General features: G+C 44.4%; 1 pseudogene; it reads left to right on the top strand.

The window, feature by feature from the left end:
• The first annotated feature begins 7164 nt into the window (after positions 1–7164).
• On the top strand, positions 7165–7244 carry LOC119243888 (U2 spliceosomal RNA; annotated as a pseudogene).
• Positions 7245–18789: the final 11545 nt, after the last annotated feature.

The raw sequence follows: 18789 nt of genomic DNA, 5'->3' as shown, positions 1-18789 counted from the left end.
TGATCATTTTTATCATAGTATATGAGGAGGAAGGCCATCCGAATTTATGATCTTGGACCAGCAGCATCAGAATCACCTGGCAGATGATAGGGCCCCAGGAGTCTGTGCTTCAACAAACTCTCCAGGGAAAAGGGGGAAGTCATGACAGGCAAGGAAAAAGACTGACCAAGGCTGAAGGAGGGAACGGTACGTGGGAACAGTAAGTCATTCAGTTTGGTAGGAACTAGCTTCTTTTTGGCAGAGCCAGAATCATTGAGCCAAGGTCATCAATATGTTTAGGATTCAATTATGTTTCTTTTCAATCTTTTCATGGTCTATAGTCTATAGGAAAGAAGAAAGTAATGGACATAAGACAAGCTTGGGGGCCTCCCCGGTGGCGCAGCGGTTGAGCGCTGGGCTGTGAAGCTGCCCGCAGCCTCTGCAGCGCCAGTTCAATCCCCTGCTGCCGGGCAAGGGTCCCACATGGCATACAGACCTCTCCTGCCACCCGCTGCTCCCCTAAGCAGTGTATTTTGTCAGTCTGCCTGTTCTGCTCCCTGCTCTGGCTCTGGCGAATTCTCTCACCCTCCCGCGCTTCTGACTGAACCCAGTGCTTGTATAAATAAATAAATAAATCTTTAAAAAAAAAAACAAAAGACAAGCTTGGGATAAAGCAATGAGTTTTTTCTTAAGACCCATGGATACAACAGAGAAAGTGCTTAGCAAACACTTTCACCATAAAAAGTGTTCAGCAAACACCATCATGATCAGCAAAGGAGTAAGTGGAATCCAGACAGGCTGATGCTAATGTGAGCCCATGACTGTGACTCCTTCTGATTCATTTTATAGCCCTACACTGGCAAGAGCATGTGGAAAGGTATTTTCACAATTCAAATCAGGCTTTGGGAGATGATTGCCAAGTACACAGATGCAGTGAATGTTAATTATTCTCATGGACAAAGCACCTGAGAACTTAGTGTGAATTATTAATATGCTGTGTTAACTTATTGCATCGGAACATCAATTGACTGGATTTCAGTGATAATAGATCTTACTTCAGGACTAAATGTCTACATATCCCCAGCACAGAGGTGCTAGTATTGCTGCCTTTGTTGAATTACATGCTGTGGGAACTGGAATGGTAATATGGCCATACAAATACAGAAAATGAGGACTTTTAGAGATAAGTGAGAAAACAAGGAAGCAGTAGAGTTTATGTGGATAACTTTATTTCTTGAGGAAATAACATCATCAGTTTTCCCAAGAAATGCTATCCCATTTGGCTTCTGCTGCCTAAAAACAATTCCAACTGGACCTCCCCTGGTGGCACAGAGGTTGAGTGCTGGGCTGTGAAGCTGCCAGCAGCCTCTGCAGCGCCGTTCAATCCCCAGCCACCGGGCGAGGGTCCCACATGGAGCGCAGACCTCTCCTGCCATGCCCGCTGCTCCCCTCAGCAGTGTATTTTGTCAGTCTGCCTGTTCTGTTCCCCGCTCTGGCTCTGGTGAATTCTGTCACCCTCCCGTGCTTCTGACTATACCCAGTGTGTGAATAAATAAATAATTCCAACTGATACAAGACAGAAGAGCTAGGAGCATCTTCAGCATCATCCATCCTAATTCTGCTAATTAACAGTTAAGGAGACTCAGGTCTAGAGTATGAAAGTTGGTTTGGTTTTTTGCTTTAGATCACAGTGAGAGGGCTGGGACTGAAGCCCTGCTGGACCAATGCTCTCATTGTACAACACCAAAGACAAGCACTTTTACAAGAGGACTTTTCTAGAATGAGGGCAATGGAAGCTTGATGTGTTCAGGCTTTGAGGAAATGACTTCATTAATTCCTTATACACAATGGCACAGAAATTAAACTCATTTGCTCCTCTGAAAAACGTGAACAATAAATGCCTAATTTGTGAAGATCAAAGAGAAATAGGCCTAGTGTATCCCAGAAAACTTCTAGTACATGAAGTTGCGCAGTAAGTGGGAGTTTTGGTATTTATGGATGAACCAAATTTGACCAACCAGGAGCCAGACACAGACCCTGCAGCCAATCAGCTGTAGCTCTGATCTGGCCAGTGCCTCTTCCTCCTCCTTCTCCTAATTACACATCAGTCTTAGTGGGTCCTTGTTCTTCCCCTGCTGAGAGGCATCACAGAGTCAGGCTGGGTTAGTCTGATGTTCAATACCTGAGGACAGTCCAGCTGCATGAGAGGACATTAGCTACTGTTCTCACATCTCAAGAGCAACTGTGACTTCTCACCCTTCCAACGCTTGACTCTTTGGTTTTCTCTCCCATTGTTTTTATTTTTATTTTTTTAAAGATTTATTTTATTTATTTATGCATTTAATAAGTGGGGTGTAGGCCAGAGGTACAGGTGGGTAAGAGGATTCACCAGAGACAGAGTGGAGAGCAGAACAGGCAGATCTACTGAAATACACTGCTGAGGGGAGCAGCGGGTGAGACAGGAGAGGTCTGCACCACGAGCGTCAGCTCCCTGGCCAGGGATCAAACTCAGGCCACAGTGCCAGGTGATAGCTTGATAGTGCTGAGACTTTAACCCCTGCACCACCAGGGAGGCCTCTCCCTCATTGTTAAACTTTCTATTGGCTTCTGTTGCCTAAAAACAATCCCAACTGATACATGACAGAAGAGCCAGTAACATCTTCAATATCATCCATGCTAACTCCACTAATTCTAGATCACAGGAAACGCGGGTCTAGAGCATGAAAGTTGGTTCTGGGTTTTTTACTTTAGATCATGGTGAGAGTGCTGGGACTGAAGCCCAGCTGGACCTTGCCAGGTGCTCTTTCAGTATTCAGCACCACTCCTAACTGATTAGGGTCCGGCTTCTCAGATAACCTGTGGATAGGAAATATGGCCTCTCACAAGTTTGCAAATTAATAGTGACTGCCAGCAGCTCGGTGCTGCTCTAGACGCAGACACGATGGGGCCTTGGTCAGGTGACCTGGCCACTTAACTGGTATGTCATGCTAGTCGTGGAGCAAAAAAGAGAGAGAGAGCATGAGGCAGGAGGGACGCGTCTCACTACTTTCCAGATATTGGAGACCAGGAGCTCTCGATTCGGCTTGCAAATTTTCCTGGACAACAGAGATTTTCATACAATTCATAGCCCTTCATAGGTTCTGCCCACCTCCCTTTCCTTTCCTCCCTCCTTCCTTTTCTTTCCCACTTTCTCTTCTTCCCTCCTTCCAAATACAACTATGATTTGTTTCCTCACACCATCTATAAAACTCTGAATATTTCACTACTGGGCCTCCCCTGGTGGCGCAGCGGTTGAGCGCTTGGCTGTGAGGCTGCCCGCAGCCTCTGCAGCGCCAGTTTGTTCCCCGGCCGCCGGCGAGGGTCCCACAAAAAAAAAACAAAAACAAAAACAAAAAACTCTGAATATATCACTGTTGTAAGGCTCATTGATGAAAAAAGGACAGGACAGAGAATATCAAGTATCAGATGAAGCAGTGATTTTGTTCTTAAAGATCTACCTTTAAAATGCAAATGGTGGGGCCTCCCTGGTGGCACAAAGGGTTAAGAAGCAGCCTGTGAAGCTTCCACAGCCACTGCAGCGCGAGTTCCATCCCCAGCCAGGGAGCTACCCACATGGCGCTGCAGACCTCTCCTGTCTCACCTGCTGCTCCCCTCAGCAGTGTATTTCAGTCAATCTGCCTGTTCTGCTCCCCACTCTGTCTCTGGTGAATCCTCTTACACACACACCCCCAGCACCTCTGGCCTGTACCCCAGTTCTTGTATGCATAAATAAATCTTTAAATAAAAAATAAATAAATAATAAAAGACAAATGGCTACATAACAAACTTATCTTAAGGTCATGACTAAAAACTTACATAATTAGTGTACTGAAGTAATCAACAGCTTAGACTGAGGCAGAATATGCCTGGGTTGAAAGACCAATTTCTGTATGTGATTTGAGATAAAGCATGTTCCAAGGACTCCATTTCTTCATCGGCAAAATGGGGACTATAAAAATAGTATTTGCCATGATGGACAAGTTTGTTGTCTAATATAACTTTTGTTTCAAATCTCTTTGTCCCTTGCTCCTATCTGTTTGAACCATACGAGTTAAAAGTTCCTCTTGGCTAGGTTTATAAAGCCTTGGGAGATAGTGTTACATTTCTGGATAGTAAGGTGAAGTAGAAATCTGCTGGAGAATTCTAGGTTAACCTCTACTCAAAAAAAAAAAAAATATTCCAACCCCCAACCTCTTTCTTCTTTTTTTTATAATAATACTATGCCGTTTTTTTTTTTTTTAGATTTATTTATGCAAGAACTGGGTATAGTCAGAGGCATGGGAGACTGAGAGAATTCACCAGAGATGGAGCGGGGAGCAGAACAGGCAGACGGACTGAAGACACTGCTGAGGGGTGCAGTGGGAGAGACAGGAAAGGGCTGCCTTGCCATGTGGGAATCTTCCTGGCTGCGGGAATTGAACCTGCGCTGCAGAGGCTGCGGACAGCTTCACAGCATGGCATTCAACCCGCTGTACCACTGGGGAGGCCCTGTCTTTCTTCTTGGTTGACATGAAGATGTGATGCCAGGAGCAGTAGCTGCCATCTTGCGACCATTAGGAAATTAGCATGAAAGACCAAGGTCATCATTGAGATGTTGGTCTTCATAATGAGTTCTACCTGACAGTGGTGGCTAGCCTCTATTTATTTTCTTGTTATGTGTAAAAATGAATTTTTTTTAAATGAGATTATTGTTAGGTAGAACCATATGAAATTGTCCAGTCAAACATGTATAACTTACAAAAAGAGCAGTTACATGTGACAGACACTACCTGTAGCTAAAACATTACAATCAAGTATTTGTCTGACAGTATTGTAAAAAGAATTGATATATATAAAGCACTAATGTATTGTCTAGCATGTGCTCAATATTAATGACTCTATTTTCTTCATATTAAGATGTACTTTTTTCTCATTTTCAATGTTTCTGAAAGTGAAATGAGGTCTAGAGTCAATGTAGACAATTTTTGTGATAGTGTTTCCTTTTTTTCTGAGTAAGGAGTATTTAAAAATTGATTTAATGTAGTGCCACTATTACAGTTACACATTAATAAGTGTTCAGTTATGTTAGTCAATTTACTGAATTAAACTTATAATGGCTATCTTCTTTCAAATGGCATTTTATCATTTTGTTTTTGCTTTTGCTTTTGTTTTTAGGTAATTAGAGCAAAAATTATCTTCTTTCAGTAAAAGATTTTTATGCAAGTAAATTTATACCATTATAGAGCCACTATTAAAGATAAAAGAAGAAATAAACTGTGGAATCCTTCAAGGCCTGTGAATTTAAGCCATTTATACAGGAACCAACTATTACTAATGTGGGGATTAATAAAAGAGCTCCTTTAATATGTCTGATAGTAAACAATCTGGATTCAAGTCACTTTTCCATTATATCTGTGCTCTCCTAAGAGACCTCTCTGTGCCAAACAGACTTGGATTTCCTGCTGTTCCCAAACCTGGCCACCCCCAGACATGCCTTTTCTCTTTTCATTGAAGAATGGATTCTCTACTGGGGATGAGTAGTGTCTAATCACTTGTTCCAAAATGTCAGCATTTATGGTTAGCATGCCTAATATATTCCAGGAATTGTTCCAGCTCTGTGGTCTGTCACCCATGAGAGGCCCAACACTTGGAAAACAAAAGTGGAATAAATAGAACAGAAAACAACACAGTGTATCACAGGGAGTAGGAGCATTGTTTCATGAAACTTTACACACACACACACACACAGAGTAACTCCTTGATTGCATGTTCAAGGTGTGGCTGTGGGATGTGGACAAAACTTTTAAATGGCTCTGTTCTGGGGAATAGGGATTCAGTAGTGAGAAAAAGGAATGCCTATTCACACAGGAATTTTCATTCATGAAGGGGAGGTAGACAAAATACAAGCCAACTAATAAGCAAATAATATATATCTGGAGAATACGAGTTGTGTAAAAATTACAGGGTGATATGTAGGGTGATGGGGCTTGGGGTTGCTGTCTCAGATGCTAGCCAAGGAAGCATCTCTGATAAGGTGACAGACATTTGAGCAGATCTATGAAAGAACTGGAAGAGTTGTGCAGATATGGAGAGAAAGGTGTCCCAGGAAAGGAGCAGCAAGTGCAAAGGTCCTGAGGAAGAGGCAATTTGGGACTACGTCTGAATCTTCTCTGAAAACAAAATAGGAATGGAGGGCAGGGTGGCTGCAGTAGAGGGAGTGGTAGAGCCAGGTAGGGACATAAGTAGGAGATGAAGTCATAAAGGCAACCAAGGGCCAGGTCACATAGACCTGTGTTCCACACAAAGCACCGTAACTATATGAGATGAGGATGACGACATAAGGAGTCTTCAGAAGGCTGCCCCAGAAGATTGAAGATAATAGTCAATAAAGGCCGCTCTCTCTTTAAGATATTCTAGATCTTAACATCTTTCATTTGATTCTCATTTCCCTCTCCCCTCCTCCCCCCCCACCTCTGCTGCATCTTTGATATATTAGTCTCTCTGTATCTAGGCTGTCGATTCTTTGAAGGCAAGTAGGGTTTATGCAGAAGAGTAGAATGTTAGAGAAAGATGTAGAAGCATTTGTTGATTTAGTGCCACTAATGTGCTTAACACGGTAAACTTGTGCACATGTGGTAAGGTTGAAGTATTTATCATTGTCTAAAACTGCAGAATTTCTGCAGTCACTGAACAGTTCTTGGTTGGGACCATATACTGACTATACAGTAACACTGGCTCACACTCCCTGAGGGCTGTGTGTAGCACACACACTGCAAATGACTACTGTATTCTGACTTCTTGCTCCTCACCCCTGCCTTGAGCCCAGCCCTAAAACATCACTGCTTCCCTTAATAGTATACATGCACATATTCAACTTCAAAAGCATTAGTAGTTAATGGGATTTTTACTTAAGGTTTCATTTGATTCTCATGTGGAACTGAGGTTTCATATAGAACACAGGAAATGCTATGCAACACAGAGCAAGTCCAAGAGAAAGCATTTTAGTCCACCTCCCAAATTTTCTCTACATACCTGCCCTGCTGTTGGGTCTCTCCTCTTGTATTTTTCCTGCATCCTCTAAAATGTCTATTTTTTTTTTTTTGCCCCAAAAACTCAGGTCTTACCCTCAGAATTCATTCTCCATTCACAAATCAAATATCCACTAGGATCGCTTCTCGGCCTTTTGGCTAAGATCAAGTGTAGTATCAAATATCCACTAGGAAATCTATGTGATTTTCCTAACAAATTGCAGTTGATCGTGGCTCATTTACATCTTCCTTGCAAGGCTGATCTTATACCCACCAGAAGTTCAGGGGTGCTGCCTGACGAGGCAAAGCCAGGACCCCAATGCACATCTTTCTCACTCTTACGTCCATGCTGTGTGTATCAGGTGTGCCTGTTTTGATGGCCTCTGTCTCAGGGTGGGCAAGGGGCTGGTTCATTTGCTGAGGTTATACTGCTTTTCACAGGTGGGAGGGCTCACTCTACACTATTCATTCTGAAACCACATTCTTCTATTCTGGAATCTGATCATTCACTGTCAGCAAGTGTATGTCATTTCTCCTTTGAATTTTCCATCTATAACAAGTGATTTTTGCAGAAGCATTTGAGATGAACTATTAAATGATTAAAAAGTGGGCTGAGCAAATCAACAAAAATCTAAATATGTATTCTTAAACCCCTTGGGGAATTAAGATTCAAAATCTGATCCCTTCATTGTAAAGCAGTTTTCCTCCCTTTTTGCCCTCTCCCTAATCCCACAGCTCTGCTCTCCCGCTGGGCATACTCTCTCTGAGGCTACTGGCTGCTCAGGCAGTTATCAGTGAGCTGCGGGAAGCATGAGAGCTGCCCCAGTGTGAAACCATCGGGTCACGCACAGCTGCTGTCACAGGTGACCCGCCGGCAGTAGCATGTCCACGTGGAATACGTGATCTGGCCAAAACTGAATCGCAGAAGAACCCACAGAGGGGAGCTAAGTCTGAATCTCCCATTCAATCTATGACTGCAAAATTTGGAAGTGACAGAGGACTCTGGAGGAGAAAAAAAACCCCACTTCTTCTAGCTTCAGTGGAGCAATACGAAGTTAAAGCAAAAATGGGGCTGGGGGGTGGCAGGAGCTGGCCTCTGGGGAGTATTTTATTGCTTCATGAACCTCTCTTTCAAGAACTTCGTTTATCATTAAACATTCATTTCCCTAGAAACTGGAGCTTTCACTTCTTGTAGCTGCAGCAATTAAGGGCAGTTTTGGCTGGGCAGCCCTGACTTCCCAGCATGCGGCTGGCCTTTCCTCAACAGAGAGCCTCACTCATTTACAAGCCTTGTTATTTTTCTGGGAAATAGAAAATAAATCCTGCCCCAATGTCATAACCCAGCTCAGACCTGCAAGCCAGAATTATGCTAGTTATAAGAACTGCACTTTTCAAGAGGAAGTTACCTTCAGTGATCTCCCACCCGCCTTTCATTCCTAAACAAGGCATGTTACCTCCAGGGCTTGCGTTTTTTAACCAGCTGAATTATTCCTGAAACTTGATGTAGTAACAACTGATACTTTCTTCTCTGTTGCATTAAGATGAGAAAGATCACATAATAGAAATAATAGAAATTGGGTGTTCTGCAGAGCGGCCATCTCTCTCCCTGGAAGGATGAGGTGTCCTCACTAAGTCACACTGAGCCGGGGTCACCCCAAGAAGAGGGATCTGGCCCCCAAGTTATTTCCTTGACTCACCCTGTGCGAGGCAATCCCAATTATCATCACCGATTCATATTTCATAATAAAAACACACCAAGTTTTTTTTTTTTTTAAATCTGTGTGTGCTTTGAGGTTCTGAAAGATTATGAACCTGCCATAGAACCTGGGAGGGTCTAAACCGTGCTTCTCAGAGAGAGATTGTCCTCGCCTCAGTTGGGGCTGCTGTTGATTTTCAATTACCGTGTCAGTTGAGGCAAACAAATGATTAAAAAAAAAACAAAACAAGATAATCAGAAAGTCATTAATAGCATACAAATAAGTGTCTCCAAGGATGTTCCCTGCAGCATTCTCGCAAGGAAAACCTTATCTTTTTTCTCTCAGGGGATTTCAAGATGAAAAAGAATGAAACGTTCTTGATGAAAGGCTGCTAGCCATCTTCTTTTCTTTAAGAAAAAAGAGTAAAGCTGCTAAATATTCCTCACTGCAAAAGAACCCCAGAAATAAAGAAAGATGGAAGCTGGCAAAAGATGACACTGTTGCAGTGTTCTCTCTGGGAAGGATGGGCAGGCGAGAACTGGCCGGCTGGGAGGCAAGACCAGGCTGGATGCCCAGGCTCGGGGATGCAGGGAGGGGACAGTGTGGCAAGGGTCAGCCTTCCAGACCTGAACGCTTGTCACAGGCAAGCAGACCTGGAAAACGGACAAGAAAAACAGCAAATTCACATAGACCCTACAAGGATAACACCTCATTATTGAGGATACTGAGACTGTCTTGTCAGAGGAAGCCAGACCCCCCAGATGAAAGCAAAGCGCTGAGCGGCTCACGGATGCACAGCGGGTAGCCGCGGGAGCCCTGCATTTCCAGCCACCCTGGCCGGGGAGGCCTGGGTTAGGTCATTTTTCTGAGACTCACTTTCCCCTTATGCCTGTCATGAGGAGGACACGATTCCATCGTTAAGAAGGGCTTAACAGAGCCGCCGGCGTGTGAGGAACCCTGATACATGTTCACAAATGTTGACATTACTGCCATCTTATCACAAAAGGTGTCTTTCCCATTGGCTTAAGAGTGGGCTGTCGTCTTTCCACAGCGAGCGGATGGAGAGGGGAATAGAGCAACCTGCCGATACAGAAGACAGCTGCAAACATGACCTCAGCCAGGAGGTCAAGGTCAACCCCCACAGTGACAGGTGATGCTGAGAACATGTGTCCTCTGCATGAGGCAACGGAAAGGCCCTCTCACTCTGTGGGGCTCCTCACACAATCTGTAATTCTAGCCTAACCAGGAGTAAAACACCAGACAAATCCCAGTAAGGACATTTTATAAAATACCTGACCACGACTGTCATGACTGTCAAGGTCACAAATCAAGGAAAGTCTGAGAAATAGTCACAGTCCAGAGGGGTCTGAGGAGACATGACAACTAAGAATAACACGGCATCTGGAATTGGGTCCTGCAGGGGCCAAACCATTGTTTCTCAGAGAGAGACTGACTTTGCCTCAGTTGAGGCTGCTGTTGATTCTCAATTACCTGTGTCAACTGAGGGAAATAGATAATAAAAAAAAAAAAAGATAATCAGAAAAAAGACATTTTCTGGAACAGAAAAAAGACATTAAGGAAGAGTGAAGCTTGATTATTGAAATCAAATAAAGTATGACCCATCATGAATAATAATGTACCAATAGCTGTCATAAGTTTGACCAAAGGATCAGACCAAAGTAAAATATAAATTGAGTATAAGGTGCACAGGAACTCTCTGTACAAGATGTGTAACTTTTCTGTGAATCTGAAATTATCCTTTAAAAACGTGTATTGGGGTAAATAAAAAGAGGCTACCATGGCACTTGGTACATGGGATGGGTCAAGTGGCCCTTCACACTTTATAAGGGAGAAGGGGCAGAGAGTAGACTTTCTGGCCTCTGAGATCCAACACTACACAGGTGTGGGATCACTGTCCCACGTGGGAAGCCCCCAGGCTCCCTCTCTGACATAAGTCTCCATTCTCAACAGTTGCCACCTCCCCCTGCTGTGGTGCCTCAGCCCCTTCAGCCCTGCCTGATGCCAGCTTACCTCTCCCTGCTTCTCTGAAGACACCTCCATGACTCACATCTTTTCATTTAAAATGTTTGGCAGGAAAGCAGAAAGCAGACACAATCGACATAGTCAATAGGGGATTCACACAGGCTTATACTAAAGTTCAATTTTCTTTCTGAAAAAGTAACTTTTAAAAATGACCTAATATTTGCTGAGCACATTTTCAGTGCAAGATTCCAGTTAAGTCTTTCACAAAGCAGTTTCAATGCATCCTCTCAGACAGACTATGAACGAGTCACTATTGACATCCCCATTTTATACAGGAGACAACTGAGGCACAGATTATGTAAGGGACTTCTCCAAGGTCACATACGGCAAACTTGAAGCCAAGTTCTAGATCCAGATCCCAGTAAGAATCATCTTTAGTAAATTTCTCCCTCTGCACAGATGGCTAGCTATACAATTCAGTGAGGACAGAATGATGGATCTCCAGGCAATTGTCTCCCTCCTTCCAAAGCGCAATTCTAAATTTAGAGCTTTCCAGACAAATAAGGATGCAGCTGCTTCAAAATGTAAAAATGCATTTTCACCAGTTGATCGTGTTTTTATCCATCAGTTTACCATAGACATTCCTGACCTCGATCCCACCTGTGAGTCTCACTCACCAGTTGTTCTATTTCTACCTCTTGCCTTCAGTCTGTGTTGGCTGAGGACTGAGTTAGGACCGGGGAGGGGTATAAGTCCCTGTCACCTGCCTTACTTTCTCATTCCAAACAAAGCAAATTTCATGAATTGATTTTCAGACTTTGTCAAACTATCCCTAGTTTCAAAACAGCCTTCTGGCAACATACAAAAACCTCCAGCCGAAGTAACGCCCATTGAAGCAGTCTGATTCCAGAGGGGAGTGTTTAGCCTGATTCACCAAAAAACAGCAAACGCCTTAACCAGGTTTACAGAGTGTCTCCTAAGGAAGTGAATTAGGTGGGTGTTTGGAAAAACATATTTGTACAAACAATAATTAAATGAGGCCTATTGTTCCATTTCAGAATTGAAAAAACAGATTCAGAGAGTTAAACAACTTGCACTAAGTCACACAGGGAATAGGTGGAGGAATGAATGCTTGATCATAAACTCACCTGATCCAAATCTTGAGCACTTTCCTTTATTCCACAAGACCTTCCCCCTTCCAGCCTTTCCCTGGGACCAGTGGGTATGAAGTCTTCCCAGACCTACACAAGGCAGGTTGTCTCCTTAAAGAGGCCCATTGTGTACAGATTTTCTCACATCTAGCCTGTCAACTTTCTCATCTAGTAAGAATCACCATGTGGGGCCTCCCTGGTGGCACAGAGGGTTGAGCGCAGCACTGTGAGGCTGTCCGCGTCCTTTGCGGCACAAGTTCTATCCCCACATGCCTGGGAAGCAACCCACATGGCCCACTGCTCCCCTCAGCAGTGTATTTTGGTACATCTGCCTGTTCTGCTCCCTGCTCTCTCTGGTGAATCTTCTCACCCCCTGCAACTCTGGCCTGTACCCCACTTCTTAAAAAAAATCACCATGTGAAGTGGCGAAGCCAGAGGGGGGCTGATGATGCTGCCACCCCCAGGCAACACCTGGTCTTCTAACCCCGGGCTCTCTGGAAAGAAACCCCCCACCGGGTGTCCCTTGATAGCTGAGCAATAGTAGCAAGCCAGTGCGAAACTCAGTAGTTCCTTCTTCAATGAACATAACGCTGCTGTCCTGTTACCTGACATCTATGAGACATGCCCAGACCACATGGGCAGAAGTCTTCCATCTGTAATTGCATTTTTAAATGAAAGCCTCTTACTGAGGAGGAGGAATCACTTAGGGTAAATAAGCATCAACTGTGCAGGTCCCGGGTAACAAGCACTAGACTAAACAATTTAACATTCAGAGCAATCTTAAGGTACAAAGTATTACTGGTGAGATCATGGAGTTTCAGAGATGGCAAAAGACTTAAAAAATATAACTGTAGGGTAAGGAAAAATGTCAGGCTTTCCTGCCCTCCCGCCATCAGGATAGATGATGGATCCTCGCGGTCCTGAATGCATGCCTGATGGCGGGCACCTGGAGTAGGGTGTGGGCATAGGTAGACGGGATTCACCTGGGCTAAGACTGTGCTTTTTAAGGGCGGTGTCACGGGGATGCCAGCAGAAGCCAAGAAGCTGAAAGAAAAGCCGAGGGAGAAGCAGAGAAGGCCGGAGAGCCCAGATAGAGTGAAGACTTGCTGGGGGCTGGGAGGCCTGACAGCCTCCCGGCCCCCCAGTACCCCTGCCTGCCATGTACCTGGTAATCCCAATAAAAGACCTGCAAAAAACCACTGAGGACTCTGACTCCTCCTTTACCCGGTCTGCATGGGATCAGAAAACCTGCTCAGTGTCCGTTCCTGCCCCTACAATAACTAAAAAGAAGCAGATACTTCGCAAATGTTTATAAAATATCAAAAAGACTAGATAAGTGTTGGTGAGGATGTAGAGAAAAAGGAGCCCTTGTACACTGCTGGTGGGAATGTTGACTGGTCCAGCCCCTGTGGAAACAGTATGAAGATTTCTTAAAAGATTAAAAATAGAGGGCCTCCCCTGGTAGTGCAGGCGGTTGAGTGCAGCGCTGCGAAGCTGTCCGCAACCTCTGCAGTGCTGGTTTGATCCCGGCTGGCCGGTGAGGGACCCACATGGCGCGCAGACCTTTCCTGTCCTGCCTGCTGCTCCCCTCAGCAGTGTATTCCTTCATTCTGCCTGTTCTGTAGAACAGGCAGGGGACGCTCTGTCTCTGGTAAATCCTCTCACCCTCCCGCACATCTGGCCTGTACCCCAGCTCTTGTATAAATAAAAAAAATAAATAAATCTTTAAAAAAAAAGATTAAAAATAGATCTACCATACAAGCCAGCAATTCTACTCCTAGGTATCTACCCAATGATTGCAAAAACACTAAATTGAAGGGATATATACACTCGTGTGTTCATTGCAGCAGTATTTACAGTAGCCAAATTTATAGTAACAACCTAAGCGGCCAATGACAGATGAGTGACTAAAGGAGATGTGGTATAAACACAACGGAATACTATTCAGCTATTAAAAAAGAAGAAATCTTGCCATATGCAACAATGTGGATGCAACTGGAGGGATTTTGTCCTAAATGAAATGTCAGAGGCAGAAAGGCAAAACTGAATCAGATCACTCATGTGGAATACAGAGAAACAAAATAAAGGAAGAGGAAAAACTAAAAACAAACCATAGCAATTTGACTACTGAACTGAGGCTAGCAGGGGGAGGGTGGGTTAGGGAGAAAATGCGGGAGGAGGCCTGATGGACTCTGTGACAGGTGGGTGCTTTGGGGGTGGGGTGGTGTGGTAACAGGCATCTGAAGAGTTGTGAACATGTATTTCTAAATCATATACAGCATTGTAAACCAAGGTTACTGCAATAAAAAGAATACTTTTTTTGTTTTTTTGCATAGAACTGGGGTGTAGGCCAAAGATGCAGGGGTAAGAGGATTCACTAAAGACAGAGCGGGGAACAGAACACATATACTGACTGAAATTCACTGCTGAGGGGACAGCGGGCTAGGCAGGAGAGGTCAAATGTGGGTCAGCTCCCTGGCCGGGGATTGAACTCAGGCCATATTGGTGATAGTGCTAAGACTTAAACCCTACACCACCAGGGAGGCCCAGAATTTTTAAAATATGTTAAAGCATTATTTAAATGGTGAAAAATGAGGCCAAAGATTTAAACTAAATGTGTGTGTAGTTTTTGTGAGTCCAGCAACTCACAGAACTTATACACAATCAGATCACCTTCAGATTCAGAAACTCTTCCAAAAAGTTAAGAACCAACCACTCTATGATTGATGTGTACCTAAAAATAGGGTTATTCCTCTGGGTTCCAAGAACAACTTCCAATGTAAGGTTAGAGCATATGATCATCTCTCTACTACTGAAAGGCCTAGGATCACACCGCCCTCTGAGACCCTGCGGGAGAGATGCACAGCTTGTTCTTTGTTATCTCCCTAGTGCATAATGTGCTATCTGAACTGATAGAAATGAATTGAATCAATGGAATCTTCTTGAATAAGGGGAAAGGTAATCTAATCATTGAAATTCAGCCATTGTATATCACAGACATAAGAAAAAATCCCCAATGTAGGGATCCATATGACTGACTCTGGGGAGGACATTACTGATATGAAGAATAGAGATGTAATGACAATGACATGATATTCTTGAACTCATGACTTGGAAGGGAGAAAAAAAGTGGGTAAATCAAGTAAAAGGGGTCAATTGTACAGTGAAGAATGGAAACTAGGCGTTTGGTGGAAACAATGGAGTCTATATAGATGTTGTTTTATATAGCGCTACGCTCTAGAAATCTACACAATGTTATAAACCAATGTTACTTCAATAAAAAAAATCAATAAAAAATAATAAAGATGAAGACACCAACTAGCTGACATTTAATAGCTGAAGAACTGTGCAAAGGCTATTTTATGCATTAAATATTTATTTTCTCCTTATGCTGGTACTAGGGGGTAATAATAACGAGCTAAGGGCAGCACTACTGGACAGGTCAGCTGAGGGTTATACTATCACCACCTATGATCACAGATGAGGAGAAAGAGCCTTGGATGTGAAACCATTGGTGTAAGTTTAACGAATTGCAGATCTGGAGTTTGTATTCATATCAAGTTCAAGTCTAAAGTGTGAACTTTAACAACCATGTCACTCAGCTTCCCGTTCAGGGGTGAAGTCCAGCTTAAGGTACAACAAGGTGGTCCCCAGGAAAAGGGGAGGTTCCAGGTTTCCTGTCCCACCCAAGGATTGTGGAGCTGAGCAGGGAAGAGGAGAAGCTGGAGAGGAGACTGGGGAAGGAAAGAGGCAGGATGGAGGGCCAGAAGGAGACTGGAGGAGGCACAAGGAGCAGAGAGACACGTGAAGAGACTATGCTTGCTTCTTGGTCCTGGACTGGTTGAAACATGCGGGTGAGAGACCCGTGGGGAGAATAACAATGGCAGCTTTTATCTTGATTTTCTCCTTTTGTCCCAGATGTGCGGGGCCCTTTCTGCCTCTTTCCTATGGGTCCCCACCGGAAGGTGCCTTAGACTTGAAGCAGGCTTTCAGGCCTCAGTGGCCCTGCTTTTGGCCAACCCTGTTTGGCTGGACATTTACCCAAGAGGAGATGGGGAACTTTGGATGCTGGATTTGGAAACTATATTCTTTGTCTTTTCTTTGTCTTATACTATTAAAATTCTTTTCCATTAAAGGTTTTAGGAACTAGACTGTTTTCACTTGACGTGGCCGACGGCAGAATATATTTAGTAGGGGCAGGATTGGGGGTTCTGGGGTGCCCCTCTCCTTGCCCTCTAACAAAGGCAGCCGGGCCTGAACTCCTCTCCTGTGGTGAAGAAGAAAAGCGTGACTAGCTGCAGCCTCACTCAGCTTGCCGCCTGGCTTTCCCTGATGCCCTTTCCATAATGTTCAAAACCTTCTCTTTCTATCTGCCTTTAAAGCACATTGGTCCATTAACTTTCCTTTCAACTTTCTCAGCCTGATAAGTTCTTTACACCCACCCAATCAGCCCCTCACTGCTCGCCTTTCTTCTTCACTGTACATGTTGAAAAGTCACACTGTTTGGCCTTTAACACAAATCAACAGTCCATCTTGGGGAACAGATTTCCTCTCCCTTCAAACTCCTGTGCCTGTTATCAGCTCGAGGAGTTGGAATGCAGAAGGCTGGAGCCAGAAGCATCTGTCCCATTCAGGAACACTGATAAGCCAGCCCACGGGAGTCTGAGTCAGACCAGGGACCCGCAGCACAGGTTTTGTTAGGTAGCAAGACAGACCCTGCAAGGAACCCAAAGTAAACCATTCATGAAATCACCTTCCTCGTGATGTGCTGAAAAATAAGCAGCCCTGTTACTTTGTCTATTTCCTAGGAATGGGCATTGGTGCCCTGAATGCTAGGAGTGGGTGACAGTCTTGAAGCCTGAAGCCCTGGCTGACACTACCTCTACCAGACATTCAACCACGGGCAGGCCATTGACCTTGGACAGGAAATGCAGGTGCTGTTCCTGCTACACCATCCGGCCGGTACTTATTTCTTCTCTCTCCCTTACCCCAACACACTATCTGTGTCCGAATTCTGTTGATTGCATGTCTGAAATGGAGTTCCATCTCTGTCAAATCTCTATTGCACCACTGCCACCAGATACCTTAGTTCAGGCATCATATGTCCTTGCCAGACAAGCCCAATTCCCTGTTCCTCAGCAAGCTCCATGTTTGGAGCTTTCTTCTCACTGCACCTCCATATGTCATATCTCATCAGCCTGATCCTGACTAGGCCATTACATGATTCTCCAGCATTTACAGAATAAAGTACAAATGTGCCAGCCTAGGGTACCAAGTCTTCCGTGACCTTGACGTTGCTTATCTATAGAAGTTAGGAATAGGGCCTCCCTGGTGGCACAAGGGGTTAAGCATCGCACTATGAAGCTGTCCACAGCCTCTGCAGCATGAGTTCGATCCCAGGCCGGTCAGAGAGGTGACCCACATGGCAAGGCAGACCTCTCCTCTCTCGCCTGCTGCTCCCCTCAGCAGTGCATTTCAGTGCATCTGCCTGTTCTGCTCCCGACTCTGTCTCTGGTGAATCCTCTCACCCTCTACCCCCGCACCTCTGGCCTATACCCCAGTTCTTGTATGCATAAATAAATCCTTTTTTTAAAAAAAATTTAGGAATATTTCTCATGTAAGCTGCAGAAGCATTCCTCTAATATGCTTAATCAAAAAGGAAAACTTATTGGCTTCTGAGACTCACAAGCCTGGGGCAGACCAGGTACCACTGGGTCCAAAAGTTCAAACAGTTTTTCTTCATTCCTTGCCCTGCTTTCCTCCATAGTGATTTCATTCTTGATGAGGTTCTTCCCACTCAATATCAAATTTGCCCCTAGCAGTTTCAGACCTCCTTAATACTTATTTAGCATCCCCCTGGGAAGAGAATCACTTTTTCTCACTAATTTCAAAAAAGTCTAAAGGCAAAATCTCACTGGTCTGCCTTGAACCTTTTGCCCAAATCTTTACTGAACTCTGCAGCTACAAGGTTGGCCCAGTGGGGTGCCCCCAGGAGGCAGGAGGGGTGGCCAGCCCATCTGAATGACATGGTTTAAGAATAGCACAATAAAATATATTTTTTTAAAAAATAGGGTTACCAAAAGTTCAGACTGCCATCACCTAAAATAAGGGGAAATGAATTCCAGGCTGGCAAAACAGCCCCTACCCACAAGAAATTTTCTATTCCAGGCTCCTAAGGTTAGTGACTTCAAACTGCCATTATTTGCATGATTTTTTTGCAGGTCAGGAATTCAGGAAGGGCTCAGCTGGGCAGCTCTTGCTTTGGGTTTCTCATAATGGTGGCTTAAGATGCTGGCTGGGCCTGTAGACATCTGAAGGCTCAACTGGTCTGGGTGCCTGAGGTGACATGCTCACAAGACGACGGTTGTCGGCAGCTGTCAGATGGAAGCTTATCTGGGGTGGTAACTGAAAGCCTACACAGGCTTCCTTAGCACAGGTCTCCCAATAGGGGCTACTCCTCCCTGGTCCTTGGGGCTCCATGCACTAGTGTACAGAAACCATGGGGAGTCTGGATCTCCAAAGTCACATAGGATCACTTTTCTACAATCTAGACAGGCAGGTTTGCCAAAATTAAGGGTCCAGGACAGAGACTGAACTCTGGGTAAGAAATATCTAGTGATTTGCAGCCACAGTCCTTTTCTATTGTCCTGTGAACACATTTCCACCATTTCAACAAATTATGTCTTTAGGAATGGATTTCTCTCTGTGTAGAATAATGCTTTTCCCTTCCTCATCTATTTACCAAATTCTAGTCTCCTAACAAATTACACCTCCACAAGGATGCTTATCCTGGCCTCGCTACATGGCGTTGTTTGTCACCCTTTGGATCACCACACACAGTCTCCTCGGGAATGCCTTCTCCTGATGTAACTCTGCCTCCAGCTCTATTGTGAAGCCATAAGCTACTTGAAGGCAGGGACAAAGTCTTCTCTC

Source organism: Talpa occidentalis, unplaced genomic scaffold (assembly GCF_014898055.3).
Source record: "Talpa occidentalis isolate TD23 unplaced genomic scaffold, MPIMG_talOcc4v2.1 talOcc4.13, whole genome shotgun sequence".
In the NCBI taxonomy this organism is placed as follows: domain Eukaryota; kingdom Metazoa; phylum Chordata; class Mammalia; order Eulipotyphla; family Talpidae; genus Talpa; species Talpa occidentalis.
Note: the sequence above shows the minus strand (reverse complement) of the source record. Positions and strands in the feature narration are given on the sequence as shown.